Source organism: Globicephala melas, chromosome 8, assembly GCF_963455315.2.
Source record: "Globicephala melas chromosome 8, mGloMel1.2, whole genome shotgun sequence".
Classification (NCBI taxonomy): domain Eukaryota; kingdom Metazoa; phylum Chordata; class Mammalia; order Artiodactyla; family Delphinidae; genus Globicephala; species Globicephala melas.
In genome coordinates this window covers 48200387-48206871 of record NC_083321.1, presented here as the reverse complement: position 1 = coordinate 48206871, position 6485 = coordinate 48200387, and positions in this window count along the sequence as shown.

Genomic DNA, 6485 nt, shown 5'->3' with positions numbered 1-6485 from the left:
CTAACACACTTAGAACTGCTCAGAGAACAGCTTCTTCCAAGCTCCATCAGGGGCCTTTTGGGGGCATTCCCCAGCCTCTTTAGCTTTACACTTGATGGGTCAATAATATTTCACTGTTGCCAAAAGTCCAAGTTCCACCCTAGCCCCCACCCCCATTGACAAAGAGCTTTGCAAAACTCACCTGGGAGGGAAGGGCTGACAGTAATGGTGCAGGAAGAGGTGTCTCTCTTCCAGAGAGACCTACTAGTAATTAGACTTTCTCCGTAGTTTCCACCTTAAGGGGAAAGTGTTTTGTTTACCTATCACAGAATAAATAGAACTGTACTGGGGTTTCACAATATTTACAGTTGATTCTTGCTTAAATGTTATCCTCTCAATGAAGCCTTTCTTGACCACCCCTTCTAGCTATTTCAGACTCTCACTTGTTTCCTTTGTTACTTAATAAAACTTGAAATTATTGTCTGTCCGCTTACGCTTCTGCATGCTTGTACTTTGTTTCTTTGCTTGTTTTGATTTGCCTGTTTTATGTACCATTACATTTTTAAAAAAAATTTTTGCCACACCACGCAGCATGTGGGATCTTAGTTCTCCAACCAGGGATCGAACCTGTGCCACTTGCATCGGAAGGGCAGAGTCTTAACCACTGGACCACCAGGGCAGTCCCTGTACCATTACATTTTCTCCATCTAGTACCTGGCATGTACAGGCATACCTCAGAGATATCTCAGGTTTGTTCCAGACCCTTGCAATAAAGTGAGTCAAACAAATTTTTTGGTTTCCCAGTGCATATAAAAGTTATGTTTACATGGGACTTCCCTGGTGGCGCAGTGGTTAAGAATCTGCCTGCCAATGCAGGAGACACGGGTTCAATCTCTGCTCTGGGAAGATCCCACATGCCGTGGAGCAACTAAGCCCGTGCGCCACAACTACTGAGCCTGCGCTCTAGAGCCTGCAAGCCACAACTACTGAGCCTGCGCTCCAGAGCCTGCGAGCTACAACTACTGAGCCCTCGTGCCACAACTACTGAAGCCCACATGCCTAGAGCCCGTGCTCTGCAACAAGAGAAGCCACCGCAGTGAGAAGCATGCCCACCGCAACAAAGAGTAGCCCCCGCTTGCCACAACTAGAGAAAGGCCGCGTGCAGCAAAAAAGACCCAACTCAGCCAAAAATAAAATAAATTAAAAAAAAAAAAAATTTTTAAAAGTTATGTTTACACTATACTGTAATTTATTAAGTATGTAATAGCATTAGGTCTAAAAAACATGTACATACCTTAATTTAAAAATACTTTATTGCTAAAAATGCTAACCATTGTCCGAGCCTTCAGGGAATTGTAATCTTTTTACAACAGTAACATCACAGATCACCATAACAAATATAATAATAATGAAAAAGTTTGAAATATTTCAAGAATTACCAGAATGTGACACAGTGACATGAACGGAGCAAATGCTGCTGTTGGAAAAAAGGTGCCAACAGACTTGCTCAACACAGGGTTGCCACAAACATTCAATCTGTAAAAACAATGCCACATCTGTGAAGTGCAATAAACTGCAATAAACAAGTATGCCTGTAATAGATGCTCAATAAATATTTGTTGAATGAAAAAAGTTAATTTCAAGTACTGCATAGTGTTACTAACGTTGCAGCCAAATTGCTAACAATTTTCCTGCTTCTGGGGTAAGGAGAATATCAGGATTGGGGGTGTGTTACTTTGGAGGCATGTTGTGATCTAAGGGTCCCAGGTCTCCTTGGCACTGACCACCTTACGGTCTTGTTTCTCTCTCCAGTGTCCTTGCCCTACATCCCTCTCCTCCTCTTAGCCCTGCTATCTCTGGTACCTGCTATCTTCGGCACTCACTGGGGCTACTCCCAAAGTCTGCCCCATTTCTATCTGAGATGTAGTTACAGGAGACAAATATGGGCAGAGTCAGCTCTGGGCCAGGCTGAGGTTCCAGGATCCCTGTTCCCCAGTCCAGCCTGAAGGAGCCCTGATCCCTCCCAGATGCCCTTGACATATATAACCTTAGCAAAGGTCTCACTTGCCTTATCTACTCTGCGAAGATTCCTCCTAACAGGAAGACAGAGATTTCTGGGACCTCTGGAACAGCGTGTCATCACGCCTCTGCCAAAAGCCTCAGCATCCTCTCCTGACTTGCAGTGGAGACAGCCATGTTAACAGCATTCCTCCCCTTAGGTTAGTGAACAAAGCTGGACTCCCCAGGCCCTTGGCAGTATGGAAAGTGCCTCGGCTCCCTCAACACATACCTGACACCCACCTTCTCCCACTGCAGGGCGTCTCTGACTGCACCTGCTTCCCCCCAGCTGCTGGGCACTGGGCACTGGGGGCCGCTACTCCCAGACTCCCCCTCTCCTGTTCTTTAGCCTCTCAAACCTTATATAACCTTCCTGGGATTCTCCCTGCTTGAGCACCCTGTGAACCTTTCATCAGCAAACCCCTCAACAGCTGTCTCTAGCTCCAGAACTGTGTCTGCGTGTCCTGCAGATTTCACTGAGCCTGCCTGGGGAGATGGAAGCGTTCACACCGAGTCCCGGACACCCCTCAGAAAACCCACAGTGAGGGTCTTCGATAGTTGTGCTGGCAGGGCCCCGCACGGGCCTGCTGGTCCAGGCAGCAGCCTCCCTGTGCCCTAGCCGGGCTCTTTGAGGGGAGACAGCACATATACTGGATGGCGGTTTTTCAGCTCAGCCTCTTCTTTCCCACACAGCTCTGGTCCCCTTCATGGCACCCCTACCTACCTGTCGCAGAAGAGTGATTTGTGGCACTTTTCCAGTGTTGTTTCCTAATTTGCTTGTCTACCCTAAGGTGGCTTAGATGCCATAATTGGAAGCCTTCCTCCTTCCTCCCGCCCACTCCCATCCCCCCAGCCTCTCAGGGACTAGACTAGCACAGAGTCTTCTACATGGCAGGCAGCTCAGGTCGAAGCTCATATTCTGAGCAGGGGCTGAGAGGCCATTTGAGAACCCCGGCTGTGGATATGTTGGCCATCCTGGTGCTGGTAACAGGGCACAAGGCAACTGTTCTCAGAGGGCCCAAGATAGGGCTGGCCTTGCTTCTCTTCTCCTCACTTGAGACGGCTGTTTCTGCTTGTCCTGAGTCCTTCCCAGCGCTCTGGCTTCGGCTCAGGACAAAGCGCTTGCCCATACTTGGGCCTGAGCGCCCCCTGGAGGCCGAAGGGATCAGTGCGCTCCCACCCTTCGACCAGAGGCCACAGCCCCGGAGTTTTTCCTCCCAGAAACTGGCTCCCTACAGCCTTCCTCCTTCACTCTTCTCAGCCTGGCTGTGGGGCCTTAGTGCCACGTCCTCTCCCTCTGCAAATCTCTGCTGCCCAGAGCGGGTGTGGGGATCTCAGTCTCTTGCTTGATTTCTTGGGGAATTCAAGCCCAGAAATATACAACCGTCCCCTTTTCCATGTAGCCTTCCCAATCCTCATAACAAGCAGCTTTCTGGCTTGCCCCTAAGGCAGTCTGAATATGGGCCTGCAAACATCTTCATGGACAGAGCTTTCCCCTGCATTGCCAGGGACCACATTTAAGCTGGACACTGACCCACTGTCCCTTGGAATGGATGTGTACAGCCTGCCCTGCTGTCATCTGAGTTCTCTGACCTCACTTACTTCTTCTGGGTCCACTGAGTGCTGCCTGTGCTGGGCCTGCTGCCTGTGGCTGTGTACTCCAGGGAGCAGAGACTGGATTCTCCCTTGCCCTGGGCTTAGAAGAATTGGGATACAGCTCCAGGTACCAAAAAGTGCTTGCTGCTCCCAACCAACTCCTCCAGGATTTTCTCTTGCTCTGTTTCTAATGGACCTTCCTGCATAGTCTATTCTTGCTTCCCTATGAATAACTAATTATAATAATAATTTGCTCATATCTGTTGGGCACATGTACGTGCCTGGCATTGTGCTAAACACTTAACATGGATTATTTTATTAAATCATATTATTGGTATGATTTAATAAAATATATACTGTATTATTAGTCCCATGTTACACATGGGGAAACCGACTTTTGGTGTCTTAGCCAAAGCCCATTATTAGCAAGTGGTAGAACCATGATTAAGATCTGACTGCCTGACTCCCTGGGGTGTGCTCTTTACCCTCTCAAGGGGTGTCTTGTGCATGTTTAACAGCCAGCTTTCCAGAAGGGAAAAAGCCCTGATTTGTAGCATTTATTAGTTTCTGTGGTGTAAATACTCCTATCACGGCCATCTTCAAGCTACCAACAAGCATCTTCAAGCTGCATCGTCTCATGGAGTTGAGAAGAAAGGCACAGTAACATACTACTTACTATGTGGTATTTCCACCTTGCAGATAGGACACATATAAATAAGCCCACGAGCACAGGTAATAGTAAAATGCAGTAAAATAATTAGGAAGTGATGAGTTTTGAGTATTTATTATATTTGATTTTAATAAAATGAATTTAATTTTAAATTTACATAATTTAATTTTTAAATAATGGCTGAGTTTTCAACAATCAGTTGTCAAAATTCCTGCAAATTTTGGGAATCCCCTGGTGGTCCAGTGATTAGAACTCCGAGCTCTCACTGCAGAGGGCCTGGGTTCAATCCCTGGTCGGGGAACTAAAATCCCACAAGCTGTGTGGCACGGCCAAAAAAAAACAAAAATTCCTGAAAATTTGACAGTGAGCCCTCGTGGGCCAGTATGAACCAGCTCCAGCACTGCACTGTTCACCATCCTGCCTTAATGAACAGGACCAGGATTTTATCTGCTTTATTCAATGCTGTATCTTCAGTGCCTAGAGCAGGGTCTGAAACACTGTATGTGTTTAATAAATATTGAATTCTATTGTTCCTACTTCCTAATTAGACCTAAGAGTGCAAACACCATCATTTCTTATCTGATTACTGAAACAGCCTCTCCCTCTCTGCTTCTCCTGCCCCTCTATAACACGTTCTTTGTAGCAACCATGGTACTCTTCAAAAACATATCTGAGACCACATTATGCTCCGGCTTCAAAGTCTTTTTTCTTGAAGATAAAAATCAGTCTTAATTCTACTAGCCAGAGAACACCACTATATATTGACATTTTGTCTATTCCAGTCTTTTTCTATTCTTGCAATTTCCTTTTTAAAACAAAGGTATGATTTTATAAACCTTTTTTTCTGGGACTTCCCTGGTGGCACAGGGGTTAAAAGTCTGCCTGCCAATGCAAGGGCACGCGGGTTTGAGCCCTGGTCCGGGAAGATCCCACATGCCGCGGAGCAACTAAGCCCATGCGCCGCAACTACTGAGCCCACATGCTGCAACTACTGAAGCCCGTGCGCCTAGAGCCCGTGGTCCACAACAAGAGAAGCCACTGCAACGAGAAGCCCTCAAGCAGCAACGAAGACCCAGCGCAGTCAAAAATAAACCAAAAAAAAAAAAACACTAACTTTTTTTCTGTTAACAGTGTGTCTCAGACTTTGGCATTTTGAAAGGACGCATATAATTCCATTATACGTGTAAGCAGAACTTTATATAACCATTCCCTGCTGATGGTCATCTAGGTTTCCCTGGGATTTTTTTTTTCTATTATAAATAAAGCTCTGATACACATTGCTACACACACCCTCTTTGGGCATTTGCCCAATTATTTTCTTAGCAGACATACCTAGAAAATTGCAAGACTATAGATGATTTTAAGGCATCCAAAGTCTTAAAGAGGAGCAAGTTAGAGATGTTTAAATTTCTTTTCTTTTTCAGATTCACTTCTCTTCCCACCCCACAGAAGCACTGTCCAGCTGCCAGTTCATCCCGTAAGGCATCCCTTTCATCCCTGTCACTTAAACTTTTCCATGGTTTACTGTTATACTCCAAATCAAATCCAAACACTTTACCTGAGTTAAATGATCCAACTCAGGCCTGACTCTCCAATCACCCCGGCCTCCTTTCAGATCCTCCAACACACCAAGATCTTGACCCCTCAGGACCATTGTACCTGCTCCGCCTTTGTCTGGAAATCTCTATCTCCTCTCTTAACCCAGCTGACTCCCTACCCACCCCGCAACAACCCGCAGGTCACTGCTCAAAGAGGTCTTCTTCGCCCACCCTATTTAACACCGTTTCACTCTCTATTTTATTTAATGCATTCCATTCATTTCCTTCACAATTTAACACAAACTTTCATTACACCTTTAGTTGCTTGTGTCTACTGGTTTGCCTGCCTTCCCCACTAAACTACAAGCTCCATGAGGGCAAAAGACCATTTCTGTCTGTATTCCCAGGGCTCAAAACTCTGTCCAACCAAGAGGAAGTCTTCAGAAGTACTTTTTGAGTCAATAAATGAACCTGTAGGCCACATATGGTCATAGGGCTGTTCTGATCTCCAGACAGCCCTATATAAGCAAGGTATGAGCTCTTGCAGGACCACAAAATAACTTTCTGACCTGTCCCAACAGGAGGCTCTGCTGCAACCCCCAGGTCTGTAAAGATCGTTTAAGACTTAGGCCAGGGCTTCCCTG